This window comes from Pholcus phalangioides, unplaced genomic scaffold (assembly GCF_987345545.1).
Source record: "Pholcus phalangioides strain wild (caught in Gottingen) unplaced genomic scaffold, Ppha-v1.0 ptg000032l_1, whole genome shotgun sequence".
NCBI classification, from domain to species: domain Eukaryota; kingdom Metazoa; phylum Arthropoda; class Arachnida; order Araneae; family Pholcidae; genus Pholcus; species Pholcus phalangioides.
The window spans coordinates 1736716-1755974 of record NW_028301622.1 but is presented as its reverse complement, the minus strand read 5'-3'; the positions used below and the strand labels follow the sequence as shown (position 1 = coordinate 1755974).

The window sequence follows — 19259 nt, the reverse complement described above, 5'->3', positions numbered from 1 at the left end:
AAAGCACTGTTTTTTTTTTTTGTTTTTTTTTAATGAAATTAACTATTTTAATCGATTGCAACAAGACTTCGTTAAGTTCTGGAATCGTTTGTTTAGAAGCCAGATTTTGCCTGTGAATGAAACAATGCGTTGATATTAAGTTATTTTCACTCGCCATATCATTGATTCTAGCGACTAAACCCGAATGTTAGATTCGCAGCACCGTCGGTGCAAACTCCAACGCAATTTTGCCAATCCAGTCCTTTATCTTTAAAACTTTGAAAATTTCGTTGCCGGTTGTGTTCGCAGCTAATTTCGTAACACTCAAACCGTCTTCCTTCACGGCATTATCACCGTGATCAATACACCGAATCTTACGTGAGCAAAATGCTATGGTTTTGAACATGAGTGGATTCATCCAGTTGAATTGCGAACAATTTTGACATCTTAATTTTTTCTACGAGTTGCATTTTGGTGTCTAGTGCTATGTCGGATATGCGCTTTTGTATGGTGTCATTTGACAATGTCTTTCGTTCTATTTTCCGCAGACTTCTCGGCAAGCAGTAATCAAAGAAGGCGTGATGACTTCTTCGCCAATAGTATACGAATTTTTGCATTTGGCTATTTGTAACGGTAACAAATATGATGTCGTTAGTAGTGAATCGTCAGTCGTTGAAATTCGAAAAATAATTTTCTTTTCCGCTCGAAGAGCGCCTTTTTTGCTCATGAAGAAGTCAATAGGTTTGTTCGCAAAATCGGGATGGTTCGTGCTGACATGTCGGATGAGACGCGATGGCTTCATGGCTTCGTTTGCCAAAACAGTAGCACTTAGAGAGGTCTTGGCACTTGTCCGGTGTCAGGACAAAGAATGAAACCAAATTTCAAATAATCGTCATTGTATTTAAGGATGAACGATGACTTTTTTTCTTTCTGAGTGACACTAGCTATTTTTTTCTCGTCCTGAAACTGAAGAGGACAGACCGTCGTGCTGGCCTGACTCGGGAAAATCAGTATTTTTAGTTTCATTTTGCGCCAGAGGCATTATCGGCCCCTTCCTCGTGCGAGAAACGATTACTACTGAACGTTACACATTACATTACAATTTTGGAACAATTTGTCAGCACACATGGCGCATACCGCAGCCCATGCAGTAACTTTAGGCGAATGCAGTGGTTTCTCTTCACACAAATGAGGATTTTCGGAACCCCGAAATCTCCAGTTTTGTTTTGTTTTTTTAAATTTTAAAAAATTAAAAAAAAAAACTAAATTTTCGAAATTTCTGTACAACATTCTTTCAGTTTTGCTAATAAACGTACCGTTTACCGCATAATTCTATTGATCTTTGTTGTAGAGACATTTAATTTTGAAATAAGGGATTATTAGCTGATCACCCTGTATAAACACATTATTGTAAACAATGGCACCACAGTACTCTTATAAGTACTACTGTAAACAAAAGGGATCATTTCCCATTAATGAATAGCTATTTTGTTTTTAATTCAAAATAATATTTATTATTATCACAAAAATGAGGAACTTTGCCTGGTTTTAATTCATACAAAAATTGCCACGTTTTCAAGACAAATAAATTCAATTGGTCGACGCGTTTCGGCTCTTCAATGGAGAGCCGTCATCAGGACCTCGTGGTCAGAATTCACACGAATGAGTCGTGGAGGGGTGTGAATTCTGACCACGAGGTCCTGATGACGGCTCTCCATTGAAGAGCCGAAACGCGTCGACCAATTGAATTTATTTGTCTTGAAAACGTGGCAATTTTTGTATAAAATAATATTTATTAATCAAGAAAGTCAAAATCACTGCCATTATCTTATCACGAATACAATTTTTATTATCATTATTATTTGAATTTATTTATTTTATCTAATGTAATGATAATTTTCCCTTCAGAAATATATATTATATGCCGTTAAATGCTGTATTATTATCTATTTACATTTGAACAAACTCTCCTCAAACCATACCTTATCTCTCATCATTTTTTTTTTTTTTAGGAAAGAAAGCCTAAGTCATCTATCAGAAGAATCATGTCAAAAGGAATCTTATCAGGGCCTATTTACAAAATACAATTATATTACAAAGATACATTTTAGATACATTATATTACAACTTAATTTTGAAATTTATCAAAATTCCTTACGATATTGTATAGCCAAAAGATTTTTTAGTCTGGAGTGCTTTAAAAATTCTCTTTCGTTATACTGTTTAATAGTTTGCAGATGTTCGATATTAGAGTCTTCAATTTTATCAAAGAAATTTAAAGCAATTCTTTTTGAAAATGCATGTATAGATTCAATATCTAATTCAGTATGTAAATCAAGAATTCTAAAATATCTGGGTGCACCAATCATTTGTTTCAATATTTTATTTTGAAGACCTGTAATTTATACATATATTACTTTTAGATGCATATGCCCAAGCTGGCATTGCATAAGCTATTACAGGCCTATTAATTTGCTTGTAAATTAAAATTTTATTTTTTAGACTTAATTAGATCTTATGCAAATCTCAACACAATAATTCTTCAGCTTTGTTATCAACATGTTTATTGAAGTTAATTCTAGTAAATGTTACACCAAGATATTTAACTTCATCAGACGGCATAATTGCCTGATTATTAATTACAATCATTGATACTGGTGGAGGCTGTCTTTTAGTGAGCCAGATCAGTTCATATTTTTCAACGTTTAATTGAGCTTAAAAAAACTTGTTCCATTCTTCAACTTTGTTAATTAGTTCTTGTAAATTAGATAATGCTTTCATATGTTTTTTATCTGTGCATATCATAATTACATCATCAGCATAAAGTCCTAGAATCCCCTTGGGAACCCATGGAAAATCATCCATAAATATATTATGTATTATCCGTCCTAAATTAGACCCTTGATTTATCCCAGCTGTAATTCTTTTCCTGTCAGAAATTGCATCATATATTTTTACTTGAAATGTCCTATTAGATAAATAAGTATCAAGAAATTTTACAAATTTTGAGGGAAAACCTCTACGTATCATTTTATATAGCAGTCCCTCATGCCATATTCTATCGAATGCTTGTTTATAATCAACAAGAACTGCATAATCTTTGTGATTTTTAGCTTCCTGTATGCATTCTACAACTCTCAGAAGTTGGTGAACAGTCACATGATTTCTCTTAAAACCAAATTGCTCTCAATCCTATTCAAATAATTTTCCTCAATGAACAAAATCAATCTATTTGAAAAAAAATGTTTCAAAATTTTCAGATAAATGAGGAAATAACGACAAGGGTCTGTATGAAGATGTAAAAGCTGCAGGTTTACCAGCTTTAGGTATTACTCTTATTATAGCATTTTTCCAACAATTTGGAAAATATGCCAATTTAAGAAGTACATTAAAAACATTTACAAAAGAAATTATTATATTAGGTGTAAGCATTTTAATTGCCATTGAGGTAATTCCATCCTTCCCGGGTGCTTTCCTAGGCTTTAATTTTGTTAAAATTCTACCAAGTTCCTGCACGTCAGTAGGTGGCAATAAAATATTGTCGAAAGGTGGTAAATTATTAAAGTAATCATTAACAATTATTTTTATTCTTCTCTCATGCTTGTAAGTACAGTCCAAATTTGGTGAAAATTGCATTTCAAGTTCTTCAGAAAATTCTTGAGCTTTTTCGTCATCAAAATATAATAATCCCCTATGTCTACTATGTATAGTAGGAATTATTGAATATTTGTTGCTCATTTTTTTATAAACGCCATAAATAGTGCCGTCTTCAGCATTAGCATCTCTGATCCAGTTCTCAAAACGTAAATTTTGAAAATCTTTGATTTCGTGTTTTACATTTCTTGTGTATATATTGTATAATTGTTTAAAAAAATGGATCCCTCGTTCTCTCTGATACATTCTTCTAATTCTATATTTTTCACGAATTTTAATTCTTAAATATTGTGGTAATTTTAAAGGATTCAAATCCTCAACTTTTTCTCTGGTAGCTATTGTGTGTGTTTCAAGCATATTATTTGTAATCTCCTCAATCATGTTTTTTGTTTCAGATTCATTTTCAACAATGGGCACCGATACAGGTTTATCCTGGAAGATTTTTTGATATTTCTGCCAGTCAATAATTTTATACATGATTTTTTTTGCTGTAGAAGACATATCAATTTGGAGTTCTACAGGTAAATGATCTGAACTTAAGGCATTTAATACCTCTGCTTTAATTCTAATATTTATATTTTTCAAAAGTGTTATATCAATAACATCAGATGAAAATTTAGTATTATATGGTATGTGAGTAGGTTCACTGGTACCTAACATATCTATTCTATTTCCATCGCAGAAATTTTATAATATTTTTTTCCCATTTTTATTAGTGATCTTTGAACCCCAGAATTTGTTTTTACAATTTAAATCTCCAACTAATATTGTAGGAATATTAGTATCAAAAATCTCTTTTTAATAAATTGTTATCAATTTAATTACCTGGTGGTCTGTATACTGAAGCAATTCTTATTTTAAAATTCCTGTTTATGGCAACTTCCGTTGCTATTGCTTCCATAGTTCCACCAGGTAAGTTATTTGTGCGAAAGGCAACTTACGATTTAAATAAATAGCTACACCACCTTTTCTTCCCGTTGTTCTATCCCATCGAATACAATTGAAATTACCAATTTTTGCATTTTTCCCAGGTTTAAGAAAAGTTTCAGAAACACAAAGCATGTCTGTATCCCTATCAAAAACAAGTTCCCTCAACTCTGGTAAGTCATTATAAATGCCATTTGCATTCCATTGTATAATTGTTGACGGTTTATCTCTTATATGTGCCATTAAGAATGTTGTTTATTTAGAATTTAATCCTTGTATTATTATATTGAATTCTTTAAATTTTTTCATTATCAGGATTCATAGCATTTACTAGATAGACAGATTGCCTTCCTTGGTTTGTTGAGGTACCACAGCACAGTTGGCGCACTGCACAACCTCCCTATCCTCATTTGCACTATCTACAAGTGCTTTTGTGCAATTTAGCCATGGCAGGCGTGTAGATTAATTAAATTTGCCTCCCTTTTTAAACGAGGCTCACACTCGAATGAGCAAAACAAAAAAATTGAGAATTAACACATTTTTTAAATGAATTGCCACTGCACAGTGCGATCAGATCAAGTTTTACATTTTTCACATGACAAATTATACAAGTTGACAAGTTTGCTTCACGATATTACCATTTTAACATTGGCGAACATAAAAAAACCAGAATCATTCACAACATTTATTTTTTCCCAAGAAAACCCAAAAAATATAAGAAAGTCTGTAGTTCAAACGTGGTGAAAATTGCATTTCAAGTTCTTCAGAAAATTCTTGAGATTTTTCGTCATCAAAATATAATAATCCCCTATGTCTATTATGTATAGTAGGAATTATTGAATATTTGTTGCTCATGCCGTCTAGGGCTGGATTCTCCCCTTGTCCTTAGCGAGGTTTTTCTCCTTAAGCCTGCTGTTTGTCCTTAATAAAGGAAAGGAGAAAAAATACAGTATTCTCCACTCGCTTTTCCTTAAATAAGGAAAGCTTTACTTCCTTACTCAAGGACAAAGATGGCGCTAGTGGAGGAGTGAGGAGACGCTCTCCTTAAGCTTGAGGACAACTACATTTCCCGTAATGGCGGCGGCGATGCGTGCTCTAATAGAAGATATATTCACATTCAAACAATTGTTTTCGTGTTTTTCGATGCTATTAACGCATGATATATGCATTTAAGATGATGCAAGGAATTTAGGTTAACGAAAAATTCAGTAAGGCGGCCATGTGAGGAGTTGCAGCCGAGATGACAAGACATGCTGTTGAGCGGAAGGGTGAGTTAACGTGATGAAACCGAATATTTTTTATTTTTCGTAATATTTTTAGTCATCACATATCACTCACTTTGCATGTTAATATACATTAAATTATTCGAAATTTTTGGGAGAAATATCCTACTGACTGACCTTGTGCTGATCACAAGATGATCTATGTGTGTGTGTGTGTGTGAAAGAGATATATTCGTAAATAATAAATTCCCTTCATAAATAGGAATAGCATGTATTATAGTAATATATTATGTTTGTCTTATTAAAGCTCATTTTTGGGCCGTCTTAATGACGTGAAACAGTTCAAGGCTCTCTAAACCCTATTATGAAAATGGCAATCGTATATTTTGGATGTAAAAGTTGACATGCAAACGTGATACACACACTCACTATGTGCAAAAGCGCTTAAAAATTCCTGCATAAAAATGTAATGCATTCTAAAAGAACTACATGCCACCCAGTCAGACCCCCACTGTATATTTTGTTAAAAGTTTATTTTTTAATTCAATGAAAAATGAGTGCCAAATTCTATATTTAATTCGCATACTTTCCTTAAATGCTGCATGTATCATGATTTTGAATTTTTTTAATGGTTGCATGCATTACATAGCTTATTAAGCACTTTATTAATGTATTGCATGAGTAATTAATTTTTATGAGTGAAACTTCAGTTTTAGTGGTATTAATGTTAATATTTTGTACTACAGAGCATGGAGAGTCTGGTGTATTCTAAAGGAAATGACAGGCAGATTTTGTATGATTTTTGCAAATTTCTTTAAAGGTAAGTCTAATTTTTCTACATTTTGTTTGAAATTTTTCTGTATCTAACCATTTATAATTTTCTAACATTGAACTCGCATAGGAAATAGCATTATAAAGTTAAGTGTAATTTAGTTCTTGAAATAATGTGTATTTAATTTGAGAAGCATGCATTAAGGCGACTGACTACGTGTGAGGTACTTTTTCAAAAACGTCATTTTGGATGAAATGCTTGTGTTTTTAATATTTATGTCCGTTTATAATTATTGTGAATAGGCATCGTTAATTAGGCAGAGAAATCATATTTGGATTGTCTGAAGATATTTTATCTCCGAATGAGCAATGCAATTGTCCAAAATAAGCAAAAACTTGCTCTTTCTCATTTAAAGTGAGTTTGGTCTAGCTTTCCCAAACATCTCCTGCTCAAAAAGTTTCAGAAATCATTCACCCTACCCGAAGATGTGAGAGAATCTTTGACACATAATCAATTGTTGAATGAACATTGAAAAAAAAGTTATTGAAACACACACAAGTGTGCAATTTTGTAAAATTTTTCGAACTAATCAACAAATGAACAATTTCTAGAAAGTACGCAGAAGGAAAATATGAGAGGAATGTGTGTGAAGTGCATGTACGGTTGTTAGTAGTGTTCCATCACTATGGATACATTGAAATATTATTTGTAACTATTTCAAATGTTTTTTAGGTTTTTGACTTTGCTGAAGTGAGGGAGTCATAAAAAGGAAGAAATTATATTTTTCTGTTGACGACATAGAACTCGGTGCTCATGAAGTGTGCAGATGGATTTAATCCACGAATTTCTCAAGTAAGTTGAACCTTCATTTTTAACCCTGTCATTTTTATGACACACGCACACACAAAGCTTACAATATTCATTAATTTATCGATTTACCCACTTCCTCCATTTCAGGTGAAAATGCTGAATGAAATTACCTTTCAGTGCTGTTGACTTGGAAGTTGATCATCATGTATATTCATACGTAGCACGATCATATATGTGCATGTGAAATGCTTTTGATGATACTGTATACAAGTGTCTCTAATAAATTTATTCATGAGCAGTAAATAGGTGTTTTCTGTTTGGGATTACAATTTTTAATTAGAAAAAAATCTATGGATGTTGCTTTATTGCAGTGAATTTGACGCAAGAATCAGTTGCATAGGAAATTCACGTGAATTTTTAACAACTGGATGGAATAACATAAAGTTAATCTATCCAAATTATAGTTACAATTTATTTTTTTATCAGATGCAGCTGAAAAAACAAAATGAACAGTTCTAAATAACCTTATTCTAATAACTTGTGTGTAAATACATTATAACAGATGTAATTACATAGTTGATAACTTGCTTGTTATGTTACAGTACACAGTGGGTATCCTACCTAAGAAATCTCTGGCGAATACAGTTCCCTGAGTGAGAGATCACACTTCTCTTGAGAATATAGTTTTTCCAACTGACCCACTGATATTGCAAGGGCTCTAATTGTATGTAGCATTTGTTTAGGAATACGAGACATAAATCCAAATGGCTTCAACATTGACATTAAATTAAAAATAAATAAAAATGAGGGAGGGGAAAAATACGCGCGAAATTGATGTATATAAAGCAATTGTTGCCACTAATGTAGAAGACACATTGATTTTCGATATGTATAGTAGTAGTTGTAAAGTTAATGCTTTACGTTGATTGGTCAAACGATGAGCTGAGCCGGTGGTAAATTATCAAAGTAATCATTAACAATTATTTTTATTCTTCTCTCATGCTTGTAAGTACAGTCCAAATTTGGTGAAAATTGCATTTCAAGTTCTTCAGAAAATTCTTGAGCTTTTTCGTCATCAAAATATAATAATCCCCTATGTCTACTATGTATAGTAGGAATTATTGAATATTTGTTGCTCATTTTTTTATAAACGCCATAAATAGTGCCGTCTACAGCATTAGCATCTCTGATCCAGTTCTCAAAACGTAAATTTTGAAAATCTTTGATTTCGTGTTTTACATTTCTTGTGTATATATTGTATAATTGTTTAAAAAAATGGATCCCTCGTTCTCTCTGATACATTCTTCTAATTCTATTTTTTTCACGAATTTTAATTCTTAAATATTGTGGCAATTTTAAAGGATTCAAATCCTCAACTTTTTCTCTGGTAGCTATTGTGTGTGTTTCAAGCATATTATTTGTAATCTCCTCAATCATGTTTTTTGTTTCAGATTCATTTTCAACAATGGGCACCGATACAGGTTTATCCTGGAAGATTTTTTGATATTTCTGCCAGTCAATAATTTTATACATGATTTTTTTTGCTGTAGAAGACATATCAATTTGGAGTTCTACAGGTAAATGATCTGAACTTAAGGCATTTAATACCTCTGCTTTAATTCTAATATTTATATTTTTCAAAAGTGTTATATCAATAACATCAGATGAAAATTTAGTATTATATGGTATGTGAGTAGGTTCACTGGTACCTAACATATCTATTCTATTTCCATCGCAGAAATTTTTTAATTTTTTTTCCCCATTTTTATTAGAGATCTTTGAACCCCAGAATTTGTTTTTACAATTTAAATCTCCAACTAATATTGTAGGAATATTAGTATCAAAAATCTCTTTTTAATAAATTGTTATCAATTTAATTACCTGGTGGTCTGTATACTGAAGCAATTCTTATTTTAAAATTCCTGTTTATGGCAACTTCCGTTGCTATTGCTTCCATAGTTCCACCAGGTAAGTTATTTGTGCGAAAGGCAACTTACGATTTAAATAAATAGCTACACCACCTTTTCTTCCCGTTGTTCTATCCCATCGAATACAATTGAAATTACCAATTTTTGCATTTTTCCCAGGTTTAAGAAAAGTTTCAGAAACACAAAGCATGTCTGTATCCCTATCAAAAACAAGTTCCCTCAACTCTGGTAAGTCATTATAAATGCCATTTGCATTCCATTGTATAATTGTTGACGGTTTATCTCTTATATGTGCCATTAAGAATGTTGTTTATTTAGAATTTAATCCTTGTATTATTATATTGAATTCTTTAAATTTTTTCATTATCAGGATTCATAGCATTTACTAGATAGACAGATTGCCTTCCTTGGTTTGTTGAGGTACCACAGCACAGTTGGCGCACTGCACAACCTCCCTATCCTCATTTGCACTATCTACAAGTGCTTTTGTGCAATTTAGCCATGGCAGGCGTGTAGATTAATTAAATTTGCCTCCCTTTTTAAACGAGGCTCACACTCGAATGAGCAAAACAAAAAAATTGAGAATTAACACATTTTTTAAATGAATTGCCACTGCACAGTGCGATCAGATCAAGTTTTACATTTTTCACATGACAAATTATACAAGTTGACAAGTTTGCTTCACGATATTACCATTTTAACATTGGCGAACATAAAAAAACCAGAATCATTCACAACATTTATTTTTTCCCAAGAAAACCCAAAAAATATAAGAAAGTCTGTAGTTCAAACGTGGTGAAAATTGCATTTCAAGTTCTTCAGAAAATTCTTGAGATTTTTCGTCATCAAAATATAATAATCCCCTATGTCTATTATGTATAGTAGGAATTATTGAATATTTGTTGCTCATGCCGTCTAGGGCTGGATTCTCCCCTTGTCCTTAGCGAGGTTTTTCTCCTTAAGCCTGCTGTTTGTCCTTAATAAAGGAAAGGAGAAAAAATACAGTATTCTCCACTCGCTTTTCCTTAAATAAGGAAAGCTTTACTTCCTTACTCAAGGACAAAGATGGCGCTAGTGGAGGAGTGAGGAGACGCTCTCCTTAAGCTTGAGGACAACTACATTTCCCGTAATGGCGGCGGCGATGCGTGCTCTAATAGAAGATATATTCACATTCAAACAATTGTTTTCGTGTTTTTCGATGCTATTAACGCATGATATATGCATTTAAGATGATGCAAGGAATTTAGGTTAACGAAAAATTCAGTAAGGCGGCCATGTGAGGAGTTGCAGCCGAGATGACAAGACATGCTGTTGAGCGGAAGGGTGAGTTAACGTGATGAAACCGAATATTTTTTATTTTTCGTAATATTTTTAGTCATCACATATCACTCACTTTGCATGTTAATATACATTAAATTATTCGAAATTTTTGGGAGAAATATCCTACTGACTGACCTTGTGCTGATCACAAGATGATCTATGTGTGTGTGTGTGTGTGAAAGAGATATATTCGTAAATAATAAATTCCCTTCATAAATAGGAATAGCATGTATTATAGTAATATATTATGTTTGTCTTATTAAAGCTCATTTTTGGGCCGTCTTAATGACGTGAAACAGTTCAAGGCTCTCTAAACCCTATTATGAAAATGGCAATCGTATATTTTGGATGTAAAAGTTGACATGCAAACGTGATACACACACTCACTATGTGCAAAAGCGCTTAAAAATTCCTGCATAAAAATGTAATGCATTCTAAAAGAACTACATGCCACCCAGTCAGACCCCCACTGTATATTTTGTTAAAAGTTTATTTTTTAATTCAATGAAAAATGAGTGCCAAATTCTATATTTAATTCGCATACTTTCCTTAAATGCTGCATGTATCATGATTTTGAATTTTTTTAATGGTTGCATGCATTACATAGCTTATTAAGCACTTTATTAATGTATTGCATGAGTAATTAATTTTTATGAGTGAAACTTCAGTTTTAGTGGTATTAATGTTAATATTTTGTACTACAGAGCATGGAGAGTCTGGTGTATTCTAAAGGAAATGACAGGCAGATTTTGTATGATTTTTGCAAATTTCTTTAAAGGTAAGTCTAATTTTTCTACATTTTGTTTGAAATTTTTCTGTATCTAACCATTTATAATTTTCTAACATTGAACTCGCATAGGAAATAGCATTATAAAGTTAAGTGTAATTTAGTTCTTGAAATAATGTGTATTTAATTTGAGAAGCATGCATTAAGGCGACTGACTACGTGTGAGGTACTTTTTCAAAAACGTCATTTTGGATGAAATGCTTGTGTTTTTAATATTTATGTCCGTTTATAATTATTGTGAATAGGCATCGTTAATTAGGCAGAGAAATCATATTTGGATTGTCTGAAGATATTTTATCTCCGAATGAGCAATGCAATTGTCCAAAATAAGCAAAAACTTGCTCTTTCTCATTTAAAGTGAGTTTGGTCTAGCTTTCCCAAACATCTCCTGCTCAAAAAGTTTCAGAAATCATTCACCCTACCCGAAGATGTGAGAGAATCTTTGACACATAATCAATTGTTGAATGAACATTGAAAAAAAAGTTATTGAAACACACACAAGTGTGCAATTTTGTAAAATTTTTCGAACTAATCAACAAATGAACAATTTCTAGAAAGTACGCAGAAGGAAAATATGAGAGGAATGTGTGTGAAGTGCATGTACGGTTGTTAGTAGTGTTCCATCACTATGGATACATTGAAATATTATTTGTAACTATTTCAAATGTTTTTTAGGTTTTTGACTTTGCTGAAGTGAGGGAGTCATAAAAAGGAAGAAATTATATTTTTCTGTTGACGACATAGAACTCGGTGCTCATGAAGTGTGCAGATGGATTTAATCCACGAATTTCTCAAGTAAGTTGAACCTTCATTTTTAACCCTGTCATTTTTATGACACACGCACACACAAAGCTTACAATATTCATTAATTTATCGATTTACCCACTTCCTCCATTTCAGGTGAAAATGCTGAATGAAATTACCTTTCAGTGCTGTTGACTTGGAAGTTGATCATCATGTATATTCATACGTAGCACGATCATATATGTGCATGTGAAATGCTTTTGATGATACTGTATACAAGTGTCTCTAATAAATTTATTCATGAGCAGTAAATAGGTGTTTTCTGTTTGGGATTACAATTTTTAATTAGAAAAAAATCTATGGATGTTGCTTTATTGCAGTGAATTTGACGCAAGAATCAGTTGCATAGGAAATTCACGTGAATTTTTAACAACTGGATGGAATAACATAAAGTTAATCTATCCAAATTATAGTTACAATTTATTTTTTTATCAGATGCAGCTGAAAAAACAAAATGAACAGTTCTAAATAACCTTATTCTAATAACTTGTGTGTAAATACATTATAACAGATGTAATTACATAGTTGATAACTTGCTTGTTATGTTACAGTACACAGTGGGTATCCTACCTAAGAAATCTCTGGCGAATACAGTTCCCTGAGTGAGAGATCACACTTCTCTTGAGAATATAGTTTTTCCAACTGACCCACTGATATTGCAAGGGCTCTAATTGTATGTAGCATTTGTTTAGGAATACGAGACATAAATCCAAATGGCTTCAACATTGACATTAAATTAAAAATAAATAAAAATGAGGGAGGGGAAAAATACGCGCGAAATTGATGTATATAAAGCAATTGTTGCCACTAATGTAGAAGACACATTGATTTTCGATATGTATAGTAGTAGTTGTAAAGTTAATGCTTTACGTTGATTGGTCAAACGATGAGCTGAGCCGGTGGTAAATTATCAAAGTAATCATTAACAATTATTTTTATTCTTCTCTCATGCTTGTAAGTACAGTCCAAATTTGGTGAAAATTGCATTTCAAGTTCTTCAGAAAATTCTTGAGCTTTTTCGTCATCAAAATATAATAATCCCCTATGTCTACTATGTATAGTAGGAATTATTGAATATTTGTTGCTCATTTTTTTATAAACGCCATAAATAGTGCCGTCTACAGCATTAGCATCTCTGATCCAGTTCTCAAAACGTAAATTTTGAAAATCTTTGATTTCGTGTTTTACATTTCTTGTGTATATATTGTATAATTGTTTAAAAAAATGGATCCCTCGTTCTCTCTGATACATTCTTCTAATTCTATTTTTTTCACGAATTTTAATTCTTAAATATTGTGGCAATTTTAAAGGATTCAAATCCTCAACTTTTTCTCTGGTAGCTATTGTGTGTGTTTCAAGCATATTATTTGTAATCTCCTCAATCATGTTTTTTGTTTCAGATTCATTTTCAACAATGGGCACCGATACAGGTTTATCCTGGAAGATTTTTTGATATTTCTGCCAGTCAATAATTTTATACATGATTTTTTTTGCTGTAGAAGACATATCAATTTGGAGTTCTACAGGTAAATGATCTGAACTTAAGGCATTTAATACCTCTGCTTTAATTCTAATATTTATATTTTTCAAAAGTGTTATATCAATAACATCAGATGAAAATTTAGTATTATATGGTATGTGAGTAGGTTCACTGGTACCTAACATATCTATTCTATTTCCATCGCAGAAATTTTTTAATTTTTTTTCCCCATTTTTATTAGAGATCTTTGAACCCCAGAATTTGTTTTTACAATTTAAATCTCCAACTAATATTGTAGGAATATTAGTATCAAAAATCTCTTTTTAATAAATTGTTATCAATTTAATTACCTGGTGGTCTGTATACTGAAGCAATTCTTATTTTAAAATTCCTGTTTATGGCAACTTCCGTTGCTATTGCTTCCATAGTTCCACCAGGTAAGTTATTTGTGCGAAAGGCAACTTACGATTTAAATAAATAGCTACACCACCTTTTCTTCCCGTTGTTCTATCCCATCGAATACAATTGAAATTACCAATTTTTGCATTTTTCCCAGGTTTAAGAAAAGTTTCAGAAACACAAAGCATGTCTGTATCCCTATCAAAAACAAGTTCCCTCAACTCTGGTAAGTCATTATAAATGCCATTTGCATTCCATTGTATAATTGTTGACGGTTTATCTCTTATATGTGCCATTAAGAATGTTGTTTATTTAGAATTTAATCCTTGTATTATTATATTGAATTCTTTAAATTTTTTCATTATCAGGATTCATAGCATTTACTAGATAGACAGATTGCCTTCCTTGGTTTGTTGAGGTACCACAGCACAGTTGGCGCACTGCACAACCTCCCTATCCTCATTTGCACTATCTACAAGTGCTTTTGTGCAATTTAGCCATGGCAGGCGTGTAGATTAATTAAATTTGCCTCCCTTTTTAAACGAGGCTCACACTCGAATGAGCAAAACAAAAAAATTGAGAATTAACACATTTTTTAAATGAATTGCCACTGCACAGTGCGATCAGATCAAGTTTTACATTTTTCACATGACAAATTATACAAGTTGACAAGTTTGCTTCACGATATTACCATTTTAACATTGGCGAACATAAAAAAACCAGAATCATTCACAACATTTATTTTTTCCCAAGAAAACCCAAAAAATATAAGAAAGTCTGTAGTTCAAACGTGGTGAAAATTGCATTTCAAGTTCTTCAGAAAATTCTTGAGATTTTTCGTCATCAAAATATAATAATCCCCTATGTCTATTATGTATAGTAGGAATTATTGAATATTTGTTGCTCATGCCGTCTAGGGCTGGATTCTCCCCTTGTCCTTAGCGAGGTTTTTCTCCTTAAGCCTGCTGTTTGTCCTTAATAAAGGAAAGGAGAAAAAATACAGTATTCTCCACTCGCTTTTCCTTAAATAAGGAAAGCTTTACTTCCTTACTCAAGGACAAAGATGGCGCTAGTGGAGGAGTGAGGAGACGCTCTCCTTAAGCTTGAGGACAACTACATTTCCCGTAATGGCGGCGGCGATGCGTGCTCTAATAGAAGATATATTCACATTCAAACAATTGTTTTCGTGTTTTTCGATGCTATTAACGCATGATATATGCATTTAAGATGATGCAAGGAATTTAGGTTAACGAAAAATTCAGTAAGGCGGCCATGTGAGGAGTTGCAGCCGAGATGACAAGACATGCTGTTGAGCGGAAGGGTGAGTTAACGTGATGAAACCGAATATTTTTTATTTTTCGTAATATTTTTAGTCATCACATATCACTCACTTTGCATGTTAATATACATTAAATTATTCGAAATTTTTGGGAGAAATATCCTACTGACTGACCTTGTGCTGATCACAAGATGATCTATGTGTGTGTGTGTGTGTAAGAGATATATTCGTAAATAATAAATTCCCTTCATAAATAGGAATAGCATGTATTATAGTAATATATTATGTTTGTCTTATTAAAGCTCATTTTTGGGCCGTCTTAATGACGTGAAACAGTTCAAGGCTCTCTAAACCCTATTATGAAAATGGCAATCGTATATTTTGGATGTAAAAGTTGACATGCAAACGTGATACACACACTCACTATGTGCAAAAGCGCTTAAAAATTCCTGCATAAAAATGTAATGCATTCTAAAAGAACTACATGCCACCCAGTCAGACCCCCACTGTATATTTTGTTAAAAGTTTATTTTTTAATTCAATGCAAAATGAGTGCCAAATTCTATATTTAATTCGCATACTTTCCTTAAATGCTGCATGTATCATGATTTTGAATTTTTTTAATGGTTGCATGCATTACATAGCTTATTAAGCACTTTATTAATGTATTGCATGAGTAATTAATTTTTATGAGTGAAACTTCAGTTTTAGTGGTATTAATGTTAATATTTTGTACTACAGAGCATGGAGAGTCTGGTGTATTCTAAAGGAAATGACAGGCAGATTTTGTATGATTTTTGCAAATTTCTTTAAAGGTAAGTCTAATTTTTCTACATTTTGTTTGAAATTTTTCTGTATCTAACCATTTATAATTTTCTAACATTGAACTCGCATAGGAAATAGCATTATAAAGTTAAGTGTAATTTAGTTCTTGAAATAATGTGTATTTAATTTGAGAAGCATGCATTAAGGCGACTGACTACGTGTGAGGTACTTTTTCAAAAACGTCATTTTGGATGAAATGCTTGTGTTTTTAATGTTTATGTCCGTTTATAATTATTGTGAATAGGCATCGTTAATTAGGCAGAGAAATCATATTTGGATTGTCTGAAGATATTTTATCTCCGAATGAGCAATGCAATTGTCCAAAATAAGCAAAAACTTGCTCTTTCTCATTTAAAGTGAGTTTGGTCTAGCTTTCCCAAACATCTCCTGCTCAAAAAGTTTCAGAAATCATTCACCCTACCCGAAGATGTGAGAGAATCTTTGACACATAATCAATTGTTGAATGTACATTGAAAAAAAAGTTATTGAAACACACACAAGTGTGCAATTTTGTAAAATTTTTCGAACTAATCAACAAATGAACAATTTCTAGAAAGTACGCAGAAGGAAAATATGAGAGGAATGTGTGTGAAGTGCATGTACGGTTGTTAGTAGTGTTCCATCACTATGGATACATTGAAATATTATTTGTAACTATTTCAAATGTTTTTTAGGTTTTTGACTTTGCTGAAGTGAGGGAGTCATAAAAAGGAAGAAATTATATTTTTCTGTTGACGACATAGAACTCGGTGCTCATGAAGTGTGCAGATGGATTTAATCCACGAACTTCTCAAGTAAGTTGAACCTTCATTTTTAACCCTGTCATTTTTATGACACACGCACACACAAAGCTTACAATATTCATTAATTTATCGATTTACCCACTTCCTCCATTTCAGGTGAAAATGCTGAATGAAATTACCTTTCAGTGCTGTTGACTTGGAAGTTGATCATCATGTATATTCATACGTAGCACGATCATATATGTGCATGTGAAATGCTTTTGATGATACTGTATACAAGTGTCTCTAATAAATTTATTCATGAGCAGTAAATAGGTGTTTTCTGTTTGGGATTACAATTTTTAATTAGAAAAAAATCTATGGATGTTGCTTTATTGCAGTGAATTTGACGCAAGAATCAGTTGCATAGGAAATTCACGTGAATTTTTAACAACTGGATGGAATAACATAAAGTTAATCTATCCAAATTATAGTTACAATTTATTTTTTTATCAGATGCAGCTGAAAAAACAAAATGAACAGTTCTAAATAACCTTATTCTAATAACTTGTGTGTAAATACATTATAACAGATGTAATTACATAGTTGATAACTTGCTTGTTATGTTACAGTACACAGTGGGTATCCTACCTAAGAAATCTCTGGCGAATACAGTTCCCTGAGTGAGAGATCACACTTCTCTTGAGAATATAGTTTTTCCAACTGACCCACTGATATTGCAAGGGCTCTAATTGTATGTAGCATTTGTTTAGGAATACGAGACATAAATCCAAATGGCTTCAACATTGACATTAAATTAAAAATAAATAAAAATGAGGGAGGGGAAAAATACGCGCGAAATTGATGTAAATAAAGCAATTGTTGCCACTAATGTAGAAGACACATTGATTTTCGATATGTATAGTAGTAGTTGTAAAGTTAATGCTTTACGTTGATTGGTCAAACGATGAGCTGAGCCGGTGGTAAATTATCAAAGTAATCATTAACAATTATTTTTATTCTTCTCTCATGCTTGTAAGTACAGTCCAAATTTGGTGAAAATTGCATTTCAAGTTCTTCAGAAAATTCTTGAGCTTTTTCGTCATCAAAATATAATAATCCCCTATGTCTACTATGTATAGTAGGAATTATTGAATATTTGTTGCTCATTTTTTTATAAACGCCATAAATAGTGCCGTCTACAGCATTAGCATCTCTGATCCAGTTCTCAAAACGTAAATTTTGAAAATCTTTGATTTCGTGTTTTACATTTCTTGTGTATATATTGTATAATTGTTTAAAAAAATGGATCCCTCGTTCTCTCTGATACATTCTTCTAATTCTATTTTTTTCACGAATTTTAATTCTTAAATATTGTGGCAATTTTAAAGGATTCAAATCCTCAACTTTTTCTCTGGTAGCTATTGTGTGTGTTTCAAGCATATTATTTGTAATCTCCTCAATCATGTTTTTTGTTTCAGATTCATTTTCAACAATGGGCACCGATACAGGTTTATCCTGGAAGATTTTTTGATATTTCTGCCAGTCAATAATTTTATACATGATTTTTTTTGCTGTAGAAGACATATCAATTTGGAGTTCTACAGGTAAATGATCTGAACTTAAGGCATTTAATACCTCTGCTTTAATTCTAATATTTATATTTTTCAAAAGTGTTATATCAATAACATCAGATGAAAATTTAGTATTATATGGTATGTGAGTAGGTTCACTGGTACCTAACATATCTATTCTATTTCCATCGCAGAAATTTTTTAATTTTTTTTCCCCATTTTTATTAGAGATCTTTGAACCCCAGAATTTGTTTTTACAATTTAAATCTCCAACTAATATTGTAGGAATATTAGTATCAAAAATCTCTTTTTAATAAATTGTTATCAATTTAATTACCTGGTGGTCTGTATACTGAAGCAATTCTTATTTTAAAATTCCTGTTTATGGCAACTTCCGTTGCTATTGCTTCCATAGTTCCACCAGGTAAGTTATTTGTGCGAAAGGCAACTTACGATTTAAATAAATAGCTACACCACCTTTTCTTCCCGTTGTTCTATCCCATCGAATACAATTGAAATTACCAATTTTTGCATTTTTCCCAGGTTTAAGAAAAGTTTCAGAAACACAAAGCATGTCTGTATCCCTATCAAAAACAAGTTCCCTCAACTCTGGTAAGTCATTATAAATGCCATTTGCATTCCATTGTATAATTGTTGACGGTTTATCTCTTATATGTGCCATTAAGAATGTTGTTTATTTAGAATTTAATCCTTGTATTATTATATTGAATTCTTTAAATTTTTTCATTATCAGGATTCATAGCATTTACTAGATA

The 19259-nt window shown here is 32.0% G+C and overlaps 1 long non-coding RNA gene across 5 annotated transcripts in view; it reads left to right on the top strand.

Moving 5' to 3' along the window:
- The window catches only part of LOC149066210 (uncharacterized), a 34086-nt gene extending 15705 nt beyond the window's left edge, over positions 1 to 18381 (top strand). Inside the window, exons 3-18 of one of the 5 annotated variants that reach the window (XR_016195433.1) lie at positions 1992 to 4154; positions 4665 to 4733; positions 4876 to 5013; positions 6530 to 6603; positions 7288 to 7407; positions 8817 to 8942; positions 9453 to 9521; positions 9664 to 9801; positions 11318 to 11391; positions 12076 to 12195; positions 13605 to 13730; positions 14241 to 14309; positions 14452 to 14589; positions 16104 to 16177; positions 16862 to 16981; positions 17087 to 18381. This is a non-coding gene — a long non-coding RNA (uncharacterized LOC149066210). Of the gene's footprint in view, positions 1 to 1991; positions 4155 to 4664; positions 4734 to 4875; positions 5014 to 6529; positions 6604 to 7287; positions 7408 to 8816; positions 8943 to 9452; positions 9522 to 9663; positions 9802 to 11317; positions 11392 to 11758; positions 11822 to 12075; positions 12196 to 12300; positions 12912 to 13604; positions 13731 to 14240; positions 14310 to 14451; positions 14590 to 16103; positions 16178 to 16544; positions 16608 to 16861; positions 16982 to 17086 lie in introns of those variants that run through there. The other 4 variants (XR_016195435.1, XR_016195434.1, XR_016195436.1 and 1 more) reach the window with 4 other exon arrangements.
- The last annotated feature ends 878 nt before the right edge of the window (positions 18382 to 19259 follow it).